Source organism: Pseudonaja textilis, chromosome 3 (assembly GCF_049901715.1).
Source record: "Pseudonaja textilis isolate UNSWEBS1 chromosome 3, rPseTex1.2, whole genome shotgun sequence".
In the NCBI taxonomy this organism is placed as follows: Eukaryota; Metazoa; Chordata; class Lepidosauria; order Squamata; family Elapidae; genus Pseudonaja; species Pseudonaja textilis.
This window is the reverse complement of record NC_141992.1, coordinates 150090504-150108830: the sequence shown is the minus strand read 5'-3', so window position 1 is coordinate 150108830 and position 18327 is coordinate 150090504. Positions and strand designations below refer to the sequence as shown.

The window sequence follows — 18327 nt, the reverse complement described above, 5'->3', positions numbered from 1 at the left end:
ATGGATTCATAACAATGTCCTCCATTGCAAGATCACATCTTAATTGTCCCAAGACAAAAATTAGATCCCTCATTTTCTTCCCATCTTTCCCAGCATTAGAGCCTTTTCCAGAAAACTAGGTCATCACCTAAAGTGTCCAAAGCAACGTCATTTGAACACGGTCATTTGTGCCACAAGTGAGAACTCTGGGTTCATGTATTTAATAATCAAAATTTTGCTTTCTTGGCTGTCCACAGGATTTTCAGGAGTGTTCTCCAAAACAAAAACTTAAAAGCTTCAATACTCTTCCTGTCCTGCTTCTTCAAAGTCAAACTTTCATTTCCATACATTTTCACAGGGACTAGCACTTATACTATTCTGATCTTTGTAAGTATAGACACATACGGCATCTGAACATCTTTTCCAAGGAATACATGACTACTCTACTAAATCAGTCTGGTCTTCTTTACATATATTAGTCCCATTTTTTCACTGTGCTCCTTGACTCAGCAATCCTATGTATTTTCAGCTATCAGAGTATTGTATCTTCATAATTCAGGTTATTGATCTTCCTTGTTCCAATTATAAAACCACACTAATTTTCTTCCAATTCCGATTCCCTTAATATACAATATATTCAGTATATAGATTGAATAAACAATAAGGAGGGAATATACAGCCTTGTCTCACTCATTTTCCAACCTCGGCCAGTCAATTTCATCATATTCTGTGCTGTAGCAGTAAATCTTGCTAGCATATTCTGTCAATTTCAAATTGAACTTAATCGTAAAACTCATCAACAATCTCTGGTTGTGGTTGCAGCATAAAGGTCTATGATCATCGTATTAAAGGGCTGTTCACAAAATCTAATTGCCATTATTTGGACACTGACTGCATTGTAATCAATTATTATTTTTACTATACCCTTCATAATTTTTGTAATGTCCAATACCAATTCTTCTTTGTTTTCTATATTCTGAGTGAAAGTATCCAATCCTAGTTCATCTCAAATTTACTGATGTCTAAGGTGTCAATTTGTAGTTGTTCCATCTTTCACCATGTTTAGTTTTCCTATGTTCATGCATCTTACTGTCGGTATGTGCTCCTTTCAAAATCCAAGAAAGAAATACTCAGACTCCATAGTTCAGAGCAAAGTTCTTCTTTTACTGGAAGATGAAAAGGAAGCTACAAATGGAATTCAAAGTGAGAATTTGGCTGCATAGAGATCACACATACAAAGAAATGGAATTGTTCCCACCCCCAAAGTCCAGAAGTCTCTGCCAATTAAAAGTTCCGAATATGATCATGTGAGCATCTTCAGGTAGTGATGAGGCCTCTGTCCGTTGACCTTGACATATTTTGATAAGACCTCGCAGCTGCGCAAAAAGGATAGATGGCTTGGAGCCATCTTTCTTCTCGCGGAACATCACAGGGGCCGCCACTCGAGGTCTGGCAGGTTGGATGAACCCTCGTTTCAAATTCTTGTCGATAAACGATCTCAATTCCTCTAACTCCTTTGGGGTCATCGAATACATCTTTGGTTTCGTAGGCCACCCCTGGTAGAAATTCAATGCTGCAATCGGTTGACCGATGGGAGGGAGCTCATCGGAGGCCTCTTCGCTAAAAACTTCTCTTAGGTCCCAGTACTCTTTCGGGATTTTCTCTCCCCTTCTATGCGTTCGGCCCTGTGGAAGCTGTCTCAGCAGGGGTTTGGGGCTTGGGATGGGGATTCTCCCCGGTTTAAGGGGGTTTGCTCCTCCCTCCCTGGAGGTTGGTCAGTACTGAATCCGTATCCACCCCTTTCTCCAGTTTACTTGGGGATTCCATTTCCAAGCCAGGGCAATCCCAAGATTAGGGAGTGTTCCATCCCGGGAGCCACAATAAAACACAAAGTCTCGCTGTGGTTCCTATGGTCATCTCTAAGGGCTCCAAGATAAACCGTGCAGGGCAACCCCCCGCTTCAGACCCATCTAATTGGTAAAAGGATATGGGCTTTTCAAATTTCTCAGTCCAATGCCCATGCCTTTAACTACTTTCATGCTAATTAGGCACCTCGTGCACCCCGAGTCCAATAAGGCCAGCATTTCCTCAGTACCCGAGGTGGGCACCTTTAATTTAATTGGAATGGTAAGGGGGCCCCGTTAGGACTCTACCGAGACGTCATCTTCCGAGTCGGTCTCACTCTCGCCGGGAGGAGTCGGGGGTCCCAGCTCTTTTTCCGCTGGGGAGTGACTTCTACAACCTCCCCTATTGTTAGCCCGGTTTCACGCGAGGCCTGGTTGGGGAGGATTCGGGCTTCCTTCCAGGGCCCCGTCCTTTTTTGGATCTGGTTTGACTCCGACAATCCGCACTTCGGTGGCCTTCCTTCCCACAACGGAAACAGGCAGTGGATTTGGCCCTTGTCATCACCCCTCCTTCCGGGGCTTAGGGATCTCTCGGAGCCGAGGAGGGAGCATGGTGCTCCATGCGGAGCCTCTTCTGCGTCTACTTCGGGCTAGATCTATTTCCACCTCTTCCGCTAACAGGTACCACAACTGCAAGTCATGGGGATCCCTTCTGGAGATGCACATGGTATACCTCTTCATTTAGGCCATCTTTGTAGGCTTCTATTAGAGCTTCCTGGGACCAGCCTCGAATGCGATATGCCAGCTGTCTGAACTCTTGGGTGTAGTCAGCAACTGATCTTCCCTTGAGTTATGGTTTTCATCCTAATCCTGGCCCTTCTCTCTGCCAGAGGGTCTTCAAACCTCCTTCTCAAGGCAGTCATAAAACATCAAGGCTTCGCAGTTGGGGGAGTTATCATTATACAGAGCCACCACCCAGTCAGCTGCCATCCCCTCCAGGGTTCTGGTAACACATCTTACTTTGGCTGCTTCAGAGGTGAACTCCTTTCATATTCTGCCATATAGCTTCCAACCTGCACCAGGAAAAACCCCAAGTCCTTGGGATTTCCTCCAAACTTCACATCTAAGGGGGCAGGTGGCGTCTTCTAGGCATTACCCCGCTGCTGGGGCTCCCAGACGGGAGCTGGTGGTTGCGCCGGCGTGGGATGGGCCAGGGGGTGGTGGCAGCCCGACTTCCCCAGGCTGAACTCGCTCTCTCTTCCCCCTCATACGTTGGAGCCCTGCCGGGTTTCTCAGAAGCATCCTTAAAGCTTTTCCCGGCTTGATCCAGCCTGCATTCCATCTCCTCCCCTGCCACAGCCGTTCCTCGCACCTCTTCGACTTACAGTGATTCCAGGAGGGGGTCTTCCGATTTTTCCATCCAACTCCTAACGACCATCTGGGCATCTCGGTTGGAGTTTCTTCCAGTGTAAGGTCAGCTAACAAATCGGTGGCTGGCATCTCTGGTAACAGCATTTGCTGCCCCCCACAGCTCCCTGCTCATCCTCCTCGCTGGCTGGAGATGACATGATGTGAAAACCCCTCGGAAGAAAAATTGGTGTTTTCTCCGGGTGGGCTGATGAGGACTTTCGGAATAATGTCGGTATGTGCTCCTTTCAAAATCCAAGAAAGAAATACTCAGACTCCATAGTTCAGAGCAAAGTTCTTCTTTACTGGAAGATGAAAAGGAAGCTACAAATGGAATTCAAAGTGAGAATTTGGCGCGCAGATCACACATACAAAGAAATGGAATTGTTCCCACCCCCAAAGTCCAGAAGTCTCTGCCAATTAAAAGTTCCGAATATGATCATGTGAGCATCTTCAGGTAGTGATGAGGCCTCTGTCCGTTGACCTTGACATATTTTGATAAGACCTGCAGCTGCGCAAAAAGGATAGAGGCTAGGAAAGAAATGGAAAATTGGAAAGAAGAAATCCCCCTTCTTCTGCCCACAGTAAAGAATGCAAAACACCTCCAGCTCTCTTCCCCCACAATTACCCCTCCCCGTTGCTAATGACAGCCGAAAGAAGTAAGCCTAGTAGTAGAGATACTAAGGGAGAAATAAAGGATAATAGTTGGGATACCCGAAGAGATCTTGAGGCTGACACTTACATTCCATGTTCCCTCTGTAATTCAGCTTTTACAGCTACAGCTTTCTTTTTCCTTCATGACAACATCAAGAACTACGTGTCTTAAAGGCTTTCATCTAGACATTAATACTCCCAAAAAATCCCCAGGTTTCATCTTCTTTGGGAACATTCTGAGTACTCTATATTATCGATTTATATTTTCTATCAATGAGGTTTTTTCCATAAAAATATAGGAATGATTTACCATTGCCTTCTCTTGCACAATCTAAATTGATGCCTTTGTCTGTATTAAAATGACCACCTGCCTCCAGCAACTTCCAATATCACTGTTGCCCAGCACAGGTGCCTGTTTCCTTTAGTTTGGTGGCTGGTATGATCTTCACATCTTGGGTGACCCTGCTGTAAATATATTGTCTTGGCATACATTCCCAATATTCTGTGCTCACCTAACCCAGGAACACTTCTCACATAATAAAGTAGCACAGAGTATTTGGGGACAAACTTTTCATGCTAAATGACAATTCTTCTCCCTGATTAAAATTTAATAAAATAAATCCCTACTCTTTCTACTTACAAAAAAAAAAGACTAAATGCACAGGAATAGAATGGGGTAATACTTGGCTTGGCGATAACATATATAACAGATCTTGAAATAGAAATTAGTTACAAACTGAATATGAGTCAGCAGTATGATGAAACTTGAAAACTGGAGCCAAGAAAACTTGGGGGCAAACGACAGCACTCTTCAAATATTTATTTATTTATTTTTATTTGTCAATTGCTTATAAGATAATAGGTATAAGTAAAAACATAGTTATGAATTACATGGATACATATAAGAAAAATAAAAAAATATATAAAAGAAACAATAGGACAGGGATGGTAGGCACGTTGGTGCGCTTATGCACGCCTCCTACAGACCTTTTAGGAAAGGGGTGAGGTCAATAGTAGACAGTCTAAGTTACAGTTTTGGGGGTTTGGGGAAGAAACCACAGAGTCAGGTACAGTATTCTAGACATTGACCACTCTGTTTCTGAAGTCGTATTTCCTGCAATCAAGTTTGGTGCGATTAACCTTGAGTTTGTATCTATTGTTTGCTCTAGTGTTGTTATGGTTGAAGCTGAAGTATTTGAAAGGATGTGTCACACAGAAGGCTAAGAACTGTTTGCCATCATCCCAAAGAGCAGAATAGAGAATCATGGATTTAAACTACAAAAGGCAGGCTCCATTTGAATTCTAGGAAAACTTCCTATACACTGAAGACAATGAAATCAATTGCTCACCCTTTGCTAAATGTATTCAAGTCAACTATCTATGCAGGGTGCTTTAACTGAGTGCTACACTGGGCAGGAGTCTCTTTCAACTGTTATGGTATTTCAGTTATTGACACAGAACCTTTCTTCATCTTTTCTCTTATATATCCACTTTCCCACTGCTTCCTAAAATGTTTTAAAATTTTTGAATTGGACAAAAAGATATAAAGATAAATTATACATTCACAGACAGAGGGGGAACTATATGGCTCTAGAAAGACATCTGTATTGTTCCTTATATATTTATTTGATTTTTGTTATTGAGTCATTTGGTTACTTCTGAATTTTTGTGACCTAAGAAATTTTTTTTGGCCAAGGTTATACGTTATAATTGCTTGAGTTCTTGGGAACTTAAACATATATACTTTAAATCATCTGAATGATTTCTGTCAAAAGTGTTTGTAGACTTAATCACAAAACTACCATTACCTGTAACTGGCTATTGATAAAATCTAGAATGTGGGTCTAAATAGCTGGAATAGTTTAATATGGTTTAATACTTTCTAGTTTCTAATTTATCCATGCAGCTTCGAGTTTATCCATGCAGCTTCTAAGACAAATGATGTAGTGAAATATCCACACAGAATAATTAATAGTTATAGGAAAAAATATTACATATGACATGATTACATAATCATGGGTATTAAACTGATGTGCTCTTTAAATGGAGGGAATTTATTGGGGGTAGGGGAGTGGAACGCTTTTTTAATATTTATTCTGCCTTTCTGTTTCTATAGAGGTTTCCTCACACACAAAGTCCCAACACCTCTTGAAAGATGTCAGGCTTCAATGTAGAGAAAAGTAAAGTCCTACACTTAGGCAAAAAAACAAACAAAAGGACACATATAGACTGGGTGAAACCAGGCTCAATAGCAGTAACTGAGAGGGATCTTGAAGTCTTAGTGGACAACCAGCTAAATATGAGCCAGCAGTGTGCAGCAGCAGCCAAAAAAGCTAATGCAATCCTAAATTGTATTAACAGAGGGATACAATCAAGATCAAGGGAAGTACTAATATCACTCTATAAAGCCTTAGTAAGATCACACCTAGAGTACTGAATCCAGTTTTGATCACCACACTATAAAAAAGATGTTGAGACTCTAGAAAAAGTACAGAGAAGAGCAACCAGGATGATTAGAGGACTGGAGACTAAAACATATGAAGAACAGTTACAGGAACTGGGCATGGCTAGTCTAGTAAAGAGAAGGACAGGGGAGACATGATAGCAGTCTTCCAATATTTCAGGGGCTGACATAGAGAGGAAGAGGACAAGCTCTTTTCCAAAGCATCTGAAGGCCAGACAAGGAATAATGGATGGAAAGGAGAGATTTAACCTGGAATTAAGGAGAAACTTTCTAACAGTGAGAACAATCAACCAATGGAACAGCTTGCCTTCAGAAGTTGTGGAAGTGCCATTACTTGAGACTTTCAAGAAGAGATTGGACTCCCATCTGTCAGAAATGGTGTAGGGTCTCCTGCTTGGGAAGGAGGTTGGATTAGATGAGCTATAAAGGTCCCTTCCAACTCTGATTATCTGTTATCTGAGCCTGATTAGGTCTACTACACCACAGGGAGCAAATCTATTGCCAAGCTGTTTATGTACTCTGCCAAAATAATAAGTGTTCAAGTAATCCACAACTTACAATCAGTTGCTTAGTGACCATTCAAGCTTATGATGGACCCAGAAAAAAGGAACTTATGACCCGGATTCAAAGTTCCCACAGCTGCCCTAATTCTCAGTCAAGTGATCAGATTTTCTGCGATTGGCAACTGGCCTGAGTTTCTGACTGTTTGCAGCATCCCATGGTCATATGATTGAAATGTTGGACTTTTTTGCCAGAAACCATAGTGGTGCAGCCTGTAGTTCGATCCCGATGGGGTTCGAGATTGATTCAGCTTTCCATCGTTCTAAGATCAATAAAATGAGGACCCAGATTGTTGGGGGCAATATGCTGACATTGTAAACCACTCAGAGAGTGCTGTAAAGCGCTATGGAATGGTATGTAAGTCTAAGGACTATTGCTATTTATTTCTAGTTTCCTGCAAAGGATGTCCATTGCAGACAATGGGTTCATTTAACAGCCATCTAAAAAAAAAAAAGTAAAATCAGTTAAGTGATGACTCCCTTAATGAGTGGCATAATGTACAACTGTAATTCCAGGTTCAATTACGGTCATAAATCAAGGACTATCTGTAATACATTTTGAATTTACTTATGCATAGCCTAGAAGACACTTTTCTGGCACTGAATTAGCGGGGGGAGAGTAAACAAAAACACCAGTCTTGAATCACTGTTATGCTCCCAAAGTCTTCATAGCATTTATCAGATAGTTATGCAGAGTATACTTTAGTCTGGCAAAATGTTTATTCCCAGTCATCCAGGTCATGATTGTCCCAAAGAGGCTTTCAAAAGGCAACTGGATTTTCTTAGGGTTTTTTTTCCGTGAAAATGTTTCACTTCTCATCCAAGAAGCTTCTTCAGTTCAGTTCAATCTGCCAAGATTCTGTATATTTAGGTGAGTAGCAATAAGGATGTTGCTTTGAGCATTTACATGTGTCACTCTTGATTTCCCATGCTTGACAATTTCCCATGCCTGACAACATCCTATAAATCCCCAGAATAACTACAGTGCATGCTTTTTTTCTTTTAATAACTCTGTAGTCCCTTACTTTGGGGTAGTCGGGTTGCTGGATGGAATTGAGCATTTTACTGGCCAGATGTCCTTCCTGATGCCTACGTGGAGTTTGCAGCAGGTATTTTTTTTCTTTGTGACCTGAGAGAGAAACATCATCTATTACTTAGGATTTAGCTCTCAACCTTCCAGGTTGGAGGAGACTGTCTTCATGACTAGGCCACCATGCCACTCCAATGCAATTAAATATCAGGGCATTAAAATTATATATGGGAGTAGGTAGAAAAAGGGAATAGGATGAAACAAAGTCATGAACCTAGAATTATGTATAAAAATCAATGAAGTCAAATTAATGTAGTTAATTCATTTAGTTTTCCTAAAACTTCAGTTTGTACAGTATTTATGTAATTTCTTATAGTGAACAGAGCCTGAGAAAGAGCAAAATGATGCACATCTTTGAACTTTCTGATATGGAGGTATGAATTCATCCATGAAAAATAAAAGAATGTTCCTTTCTCAAGATGATTGTATCCAATAACAAAATAAATACCATCCCTGGTGCTAATACTCCAGCTATACAAGCAAATATTGTTCTGAGGATACTCATATTTATGTTATGAAAGGACTCCAATTGCTAAGATTAATTTGGGGTGTTTAGTCAAGAAATGTTCATTCTCAGTTTAGCACTCTGGTGCAAAATCTCAGAAACTCTAGGTGGCAGTGTTTAACTATATCAGGATATACAGGCTTGTCCCAGAAAAATGAAGTTGGCTCATTGCTTGCTATTTTAGAAAAGATTTCCATCTCTAAACTTCATATAGCGCACAAGTTATTGAATTTTCCAACAGAGTTGTGATTACCTCCAACTTAGACAGCTTTAAAAAATAAGATGGCTCTGCCATGATGACTATCTAGGTTCACAGGCTAGATGCCAATTGCTAGAGAGCAGCAGCAACAGAAGTTTTGTTCTTTGGCTGCCTTCCTTATGGATTTCCAATAGACACGTGATTGGTTCTGGTGTGAAACAGAATCCAGAGCTATCCTGGACTTCAGTATAATCCAGTGGTAAAGTTCTTATAAACAGAAGTAACAAAGAATTTTCAACATGTAATAGTATATATTTATAATGAAATCTATAGATACTTTTACATTTACTATTAAAACTGTTTGGTAAACTCAGATGAATGAAAAATGCCAGTGAGGTATTTTGGGCAAGTATAACTCAACCTGAATTCATAAAACTGAATAACCAGGTTATGCACAGTACATTAAAGCTAGCTTCTGGGCATCGGCAGCAGTATAAACCAGACTCCTCAGTGCCAAGATAAATGTACAGATATACAGATTTATACATTTGCAGGTATCAGCCAATCCTGAACTTGTGACATTTTCAGTTTTCTGAACTTGCTTAATGCACCACTTCCATTGGTTTATCCAAATTCACAATTCTAAAACTGGCTTTTGAGCAGAATTTTTCAACACAGTTCAACACAGTTCACACTAATAATTTACATTTAAATGTTAAATGAGGGAAAAAATCTTGAGACTTTAAAATATTCTTCTACTAATGTAGTCCATTAATCTAGGAGAAATTCAGAGATGCAATAACTGTAGATTATTTTAATTGTAATTGTAATTATAAGGCAGTAATTGTAGGCAAGAAAGTTAAATTTATATTTATTATATTAAATTATTTTAATGTATGTGTAATCTCACTAATACCCAGAGATGCAATATTTATGCCATTTTTCCCATTCTGTTCAATCATTCCGATTCTCAGAAACTGCTCTGGCATATAGTTTACTTGACAAGATTTTCATTAGTGGTCTGCCATTGCCTCTCTCCTAGGACTGAGAGTAAGTAACTAGCTCAAGATCACCCAGCTGTTTTTGTGTTTACAGCAGAACTAAAACTCATAGTCTCTGGGTTTCTAGCCTTAACCACTACACCAAATTGGCTCTCCATTTATGTCAGGTGTTAAATAATCTTATTGTAAAACAATTAGAATGCATACAAAAGAGAGAATAATGTGAAGAAATCATTTTCTATTTCTTGTTATTGGAATGAATATGGCTCAGATGTTAACTTAGTTTATATTCTGAAACTATTGTTGATTGATATCAGTGATGCTAAACTGCAGCTCTTAATATACTATCAAATATCATTGTAAAAAAGAAAACCCTCATATGAGACTTAATATTAGGGCCTATAACTCACAATACAACCTGAGGTCCTCACATAATAACTGCATTTGCATATAACTATAAAGTATAATTTGTGATCATTTTTGCTTATTGTTTGTAATCTACAATTAAATAAGGTTCCTTTGAAAGAGTTCTCTACTTTTTTCTGTATTGTTTTTCTCTGATAATTTGCTATGTTTCAAAACAAACTGTCAAATAACCACTCAACTAAAATATTTATGAGACAATTTACATTTGCAACTCTCAAGTAAAATAACAGAATATAATTGCAATACATGAGTTTAATTGATTTAAGGCACAAGAGAAATACAACAATAGCTCAATAACACCTATTAATCATAAAAACCAATAATAAATAAAGCAGTAAAAGTTATTACAAATGATAGCAGTTCTTGGTTAATTAATTTCCACTAAGCAGGCTTTCTCTCAAAACATTTGCCTTTTTAGTAATATTAAAAAATAAAAAGAAGAAAAATTTCAAAGGTTTTCTTTGTTTAATTGTTAATGTAAGTCACTCAAAATGAACTTTTGAAAAAACAGGAACCATATCTAGAACCTAATATACACAAACAAAACAAACTCCCATTACTTCTACAAGTCAATTCCAAACTCATTTCTCCAACATTAAGTTATAGAAATGCAAAGAATACTTAGGAGAATATTTAATTGGTTTGTTTGTTGAATTATAGTTTGTATGTTCACTCTGCACTTGTCTCTTCCAGACACATAGCAAAATTTGAGTTCCTGATGTCTGAGTAAAAAAGAAGCAATCATGAAAAATATCACTCCAACTTGGATAAAAAAAAAAAGAAATAAAGCCAATGAAAACAAGATCAACTTTACTACTGTTCTAATGATGTTCACATGGAAGCTTGAATGTATTTACAAGTATTATGCCAACAAAGTTTACTGAATAGTGGAAACTGTAATGAGAAAGTCAATGGCCATAGCAACCACAAAGCAAAACATATCTGCTGTACAGATAGTCCTTGACGTATGATCACAATTGAGCCCTTAATTTATGTTGCTAACTGAGGCATTTGTTAAGTGAGTTGTGCTCCATTTTATGACTTTTCTTGCCACAGCTGTTAAGTGAATCACTGCAGTTAAGTTAGTAACATGGTTAAGTGAATGTGGCTTCCCCATTGACTTTGCTTGTCAAAAGGTCACAAAAGGTGATCACATGACACTGGGATGCAGCAAAGGTCATCAATATGAACCAGTCGCCAAGCACCTGAATTTTGATCGCATGATCATGGGGAAACTGCAAAGGTTATAACTATGAAAATTGTCATGCGTCACATTTTTCAGTGCCATTGTAATTTTGAATATTCACTAAACAAACTATTGTAAGTCAAGGAGTATCTGTACCTAAATCAAGGTATTTCAATTAGAAAACACTGGTTTTACGTCTTTTGTTTTCTTTTTCTTAATAACAGCATAGACATGTACATGCATACTACAATAATTTGATACTGCCAGCATGATTATTTTTATATAAAGCTAAAATGTGTTTTTCTAAATAGTTGACTCCTCCTCAAAAATAAATTAGCCACCCTCAATAAAGCCATTAGAAGCCAGTTCACCAAATACAATGAGAGAATTAGGTATGTTTTGTCTCTCTGATCAATTCCTACTCTACAGGACAATCATCCTTCACCCAACTTATACGATGTGTTGGTAAACTGCTCAGCTGACCCCCTAATAAAATATTACCCACACCCCACTGAACAAGTTCCAACTCCTAACAATTTTCAACAAATTGTACTCCCTGCTAGAGAGGTAGATATAGTGTACAGTGTCTCCCTCACTGGTGCTAGGCAGCAGGTCTCTATTTGCCCTCTACTCTCTCACTGTGCATCAGCAATTGACAATATCTGCTGCAAACTCCATATAGGCATCAGGAAGGACATCTGGCCAGTAAATGCTCAACTCCATCCAGCAACCCGACTATCCCAAATAAAGGGACTACAAGGTTGTAAAAAGAAAAAAAAAATGCCCTGTAGTTACTTTGGGGATTTATAGGATGTTGTCAGGCATGGGAAATTGTCAAGCATGGGAAATCAAGAGTGATATATGTAAATGTTCAAAGCAACATCCTTATTGCTACTCACCTAAATAGACAGAATCTTGGCAGACTGAAATGAACTGAATAAGCTTCTTGGATGAGAAGCAAAACATTTTCAAGGAAAAAAAAACCATAAGAAAAACCAGTTGCCTTTTGAAAACCCCCTTTGGGACAGCTATAACCTGGATGACTGGGAATCTTCATAAACATTTTGCCAAACTAAAGCATACTCTGCATAACTATCTGATAAATGCTGTGGAGAATTAGAGAGTATAACAATGATTCAAGACTGGTGTTTTTGTTTACTTTTCTCTCCCCTAACTCAGTGCCAGATTCCACCACAAATATGTCCTCCAGGCTTTGTGTAGGTAAATTCAAAATGTTTACAAGTAATCCTTGATTTATGACTGTAATTGAGCCTGGAATTACAGTTGTACGTCATGCCACTCGTTAAGGGAGTCATCACATGACTGACCTGATTTTACAATTTTGTTTGCAATGGTTGTTAAATGAACCCATTGTCTGCAATGGACATCTTTTGCAGGAAACTAGAAATAAATAGCAATAGTACTAAGACTTACATACTGCTCCATAGTGCTTTACAGCCCTAAGTGCTTTACAGGATCATCCTATTGCCCCCAACAATCTGGGTCCTCATTTTATTGATCTCAGAAGGATGGAAAGCTGAATCAACCTTGAGCCAGTCAGAATCAAACTCCTGACAAGGACCAGAGTTAGCCTGCAATTCTGCTTCTAATCACTGTACCACCATGGAGAGTAGCATCAGGCTATTCTCACTCCCCTCCATTCTCACTCAAGGGGCCAGTACACTGCAGATTAAGAGCAACCCCATCCCTTAGGCATTTGCACAATGCCACAAGCAGGCACATCCAAGGCATAGGGATAATAGGAACCATATCCCACATCCCCAAACCCTGCAACAGTGGACCACTGGTAGGTCTGACTCCCTTCTCCCCAAATGTCTCATAGTCCACTTCCCAAGCACCTCTGTAGCTGCTTACAGGTGCCATTCTAAGTCCCACAAAACACCACATTCCCTGGCTCAAGCACCACTCTCCCAGTCTTCTTCATTATTGGTGGTGACCTGAAAGATGACTCATATACTCCAGATCCACTGCCACTCCAAATCCAGTCTGTGGTCCCTGGATGCGGGTGCCTTATTGTGTTGCTCTCCAGTTCCACTTCAGAGCCACTGTTCCATCTAGTCCAGGAGTGAGATTCTACCAGTTCTCACCTATTCGCTAGAACCGGTTGTTAACATCTAAGTAGTTCGGAGAACTGGTTGTTAGAAGAAATTACTGGCCTAATCCTGTAAGGAAGGCAGGAAGGAAATATTCTGGTGTTGCTTACAGAAACTGCCTCTCCGTTAACCCTTATTATATTCTTGGCAGGACTAGACTTCCTGTCTCAGGAACTTCTCTGGAGTTTTCTTTCCCTCTTTTGCTTGTGTGGAGTGACCATTTAAAGTTACAATGGCACTGAAAAAAGTGACTTATTACCATTTTTTACACTTATGACTGTTGCAGCATCCCCACAGTCATGAGAGGCCAGGCGAGGAGATTTGTGCCTCAATGTGAGTGATATTGAGTTGACCACGCCCAGCCAATAACATGACCACCAAGCCACACCCACCAACTAAGCCATGCCCACAGAAGCAGTTGTTAAAAAAATTGAATCCCACCCCTGATCCAGTCCCTCAGATCTGCTTAGCAAGTAAGTTCAATAATGGTGTCAGTAAGAATCACCAAAAATCACTGTTGCTGATCCTGCTCCAGCCACACAGACAGCATCGGTTGGCACACTTCATCCCACAACAGTATAATTGGTGCCACCCATTGCTCAACTCCACTCTGCATTCACACTTTTCTCCCATCTGTCCAGTCAGTGTCTTGACTATCTACAGACTGTGCAATTGCCTTGCCTTGCCACACTGATAATTCTCCAACACCTCTAAATTGCATCTCTCCGTCTTTAACACCCACGTGTAAACTAAGCGACCAAACAAATTTGTCTTTTTAATCTTACCATATCCCTATGTCAGATTCACACCATACTCACTACTCTCCCTAATGTCACCTTGAAAAAAATGAATTGTATCCTGTCCTTTTCTCCACTTTAACTGAAGGATTGCTGCATATGATCAGGTTCACTTGACCAGGCTGATAACTGGTGCAATACGGTTAATCACTTACATCCTAGGCACCCATTACAAATTGTGAAATTCACCAGTTTTTGTTTCCAATCCAATATTTGCCAGTTCAATTCTTATTGATTCGGAACACATTAATTTCCTATCTATTATCCATCAGACAACTGATATTTACTGTGTTAGCAAATGGATAGTTTGTTACCCACTTATTATCAGAATATGTGTATTCTGCTTTGTGGCAAAACATTCTTATTTTGCAAGGTAGCTTTTTTGAATTGTTTAAAGCTATTTAAAAGGATTCTAAGAGCATGCTGCACTATTAACATTTAGTCAAAGAATATTGACAGAAAGGTCATAGAAAATAGCAGTTTCTAGAGTTCTATTTTTATTCTCTTGGATATAAATGCCAATTGCCACAGCATTCTATTTAATAGTCTTCAGGCCTACAAAAGAAACCAAACCATTGTCGTATGGTTCCATTATTGTTGCTGAATTAGCTATTCTGCTACTAAGCAGCACAGATAAATAAATATATGTATATATGTTGAGCTGGGTACAGTACATTGTACCCAGTACATTGTACCCAGTACAAGTACATTGATTTCCAATCAGTTTATCCTTACCCAAACACATTTCTTGTTCATAGGACAGAATAAAAACCATGTGCTTTTTAAGTGTGTTTTTTTTAATGTGAAAAGCACATTATCAAGTCTATAAATAGAGAAAAATCAATTTTGTCATTTCAATATTTCCAGGAATGTGCTGTAAGAACAATCCTTTCTAAAGTCATAAATTCTGGGACAGTAATTTTGGAAACATTAATAGATAAGACAGGGGCTGCAATCTTATCAGCAGTTATTTGGCAATCTCATGAGACTGTTGTGAAATATTAGTATTCAAGTTACAGTCTTTTCTTTCAAACTAAAGGTCTTTTTCTTTTTTTACAAAAGCAAACTTGGCCATAAAAATTACATTTTAACCATAATGAGCAAATTCTTCTTTTACATATAGGAAGTGCAGAAGTTAACTGGAACTATGCCATGAAGGGAAGAGGGCTTTAGTGCTTTTTCCCTGATGTGGATCATGTCAGATTTGAAAAGAAAGCAATCTTTCTGTGGAAGTGATGGGATATCCTCTTCCCCCATGAAAATTTCATGTACTCTGTAGACTCCAGAAGCAGAAAGAGATTAAATCTATGCCTCTATACCAAACTCTCATGCAGATGGTGTCACATTACTTTGGGCCTAATAAGTTATTAGAATAGCTGAGTTTATTAAAGCCAGTATCAGCATCCAACACGCCAATACCCAAGAAAATTAAACACTAAGCAAGGTCCAAACATTTCAGAACTCAGTTTAAATACATTAACCAACACAGAATGTTCTTTTAATGAACCAGTCCAAGGCAAAATGAAGAATACTCTTATTTGTTTTGAACAAAAAATAAAGCAACTTATTTTAGTTCCCTTTTGCTTCATTGCATTTACAGTTGCCTTAATACACATATATTTAAAACAAGAATGGCAATCCTCTATGTACCTATGAGATAAATATTAACTAATGTATTTTGGGCTCCTAAATCTTACTAGAAAGTGCTACTATACCAGGGATAATGTTGCTACTGGGATTATAGTCTTCCCACCCCACCAACAGCTTTCCCTCACCCATGAATTTTGGGGTACAGAATATAATTTTTTAGAAAAACATCACATAGACAAAATTTTCTGTCTTGTGACTCCTAACATTTTTTAATCCGCAGAAAGACCTAGTCTTATTATGTACGGATAGTCCTAAACATACAACTAGCCACTTAGGAATCATTCAAAGTAATGACCAATCCCACCCCACCAAAGCTACTTATGACTCAATTTCAAAGTTTCTAATATTGGTATTATTATTACCAGCAAACCTACCCGGACCTAGACAACAAATACCTGGATCACTTTCTATGAATCTCTACTGTAATTCTGCCTACCACTGAGATGAATTTGCATCTCTTATAGGAACTTCAAGCACTTCAAGTAAATTACATAGTACTAATTCTAGGGTACTGTATTAAAATAGATTAGGTCCCGTTCCTCTTGTAGATCTATGACAACTTGATGCGGCCAGTTTGACACAGCCAGTTCACTGCTGCCAGCTTGCTATTGCCAAGTAGCCACAGGACAATTCACATGGCCAACTTGCTATGGGGACAACTCACATGGGTGGGCAGAGGGAGAGCTGGGCAAGGGGGAAAGTGGATGGGCAGAGTGTAGAATAGTGGTGGCAGCCAGGGTCATTGTATTTTCACACATACTTGGCCACCATAATGCTGTGCCAAGCTCCAGGCTGAAGAGGCCAAGGATATAGCAGGAACTGGGTATGTGTGAAAATGGGATGCCCCTGGACACCACCATCTCTCCGCCATCTGCCCTGTCTACTGCCCTTACTGTCCCCTGCCTCTTTAGCCCAAAGATCAGCAACAATGGTAGTGAGTATGAAAATGGGAAGACTATGGCTACCTCCCTGCTCTATGCTCTGCCCATCTGCTTGCCGACACACCCAGCTCTCTCTCCATTGCCTGAAACAAGTTGTCCCTGCAGCGACATTCTGTCCTCCTGTTGGTACTGGATAACTCTAAAACCGCCATTGACAATTGCATAGTCCAAAAGGAATTTTTTCCCAACATCTTTTAAAAATCAAGAGCTGGCTCACAGAACGAAGAGAAGTATTGGACCCATTAATTAAGAATAAATATGAAACTTTGTTTGTTGTGGAAAAAACATATTCAACTGAAAAGATTTTACAAAAATATAACTATCACATATCTGCCTTTAAGCTTAAATATGTAACAGTTTAACTCTACTATAGTGCTTTCAATCAATCCTTATTTACTTACAGGGTCTATATGCTGCATTAATCAACTGACTTCTCAATCTATAATTTGGATTAAATACATCCTAATCAAAAACTAAAATAAATAGCATGCATTATAAAACCACGTATATAAACTGGGAGTCAATATTCTAAAACATACTGTAATTAAAAATAACTAGTCACTCAGGGGCATAGTCATAGCAACTCTGTTTTCAAGGTTTATTGAAATAGTCATGTCTTTTATAGGCGTTCTGAAAGCCAGAAGAAAAGGGGCTATCCAAATGTCTACTATTCCAAAGGATGGGGCAGTGATTGAAAAGACATATTTGAGTGGACTCTGTAGGAAACACACTGTGATCAAAAGAACACATAAACAGCCCAGAGTCCTAGATCTAACGAAGTAGGCAGATGGTACTGAAGAAGGAAATCTTGCAAATATTTACTGCTATTCATAAAGAACAGTGTGAATACTATTCTATTTTTAAATTTTAATTAATGAAATTTCTCAAACAAAAATAAGACTAATTGCATCAAATATTGTGCATTGCATTCTATCTTGCCTTTTCTCAGAGAATGCAAGATTTTTTTTAATATTTCAACCATAAAAACCTGTGAGGTACAATGGGCTATAAAAGAGACCAGCCCAAATCATCATCTAGGAAATGCCTTGGTTAAGTGGATTCCAACTTTAATTTCCCTAAGCTAGATCGAGCACTCTAGCTACTACACTATGCAGCTAGTATAAAAACTTAAACCAGATTAATAATAACAGCTATATATTCAAATACAGAGTCATCAGGATGTGAACTATTTCATCCTGGACTAATTATTCATGTCTGTGGAATATACACAATATGTGGCTATAGGGAGAGGAAGGCATTTATATCACTGCTTATTGAAAAAAAATAAAAAAATAAAAAACATTAAAGAAAATACAACTGACTCCAGTCAAATGGCATTCTTACCACATACCTTCAGTACCTTGGGATGGTACCAAATAGGTCTAGGTTTCAAGCTTCTAGCTGTGAAGGTGAAAGGCCTCATATGCTCTTGCGGAATAACAAAAAGGCATTTTAATGTACCACAATCAACTCTTTCTACCATTTCCCTGTTTTCTGCATTCCTTTTTAA

The 18327-nt window shown here is 38.8% G+C and overlaps 1 protein-coding gene across 1 annotated transcript in view; it reads right to left on the bottom strand.

Annotated features, from left to right (window-relative positions):
* Positions 1–18327, bottom strand: part of PIEZO2 (piezo type mechanosensitive ion channel component 2) — a 195077-nt gene that overhangs the window by 145773 nt on the left and 30977 nt on the right. The gene's annotated exons all lie outside the window — the stretch shown is intronic.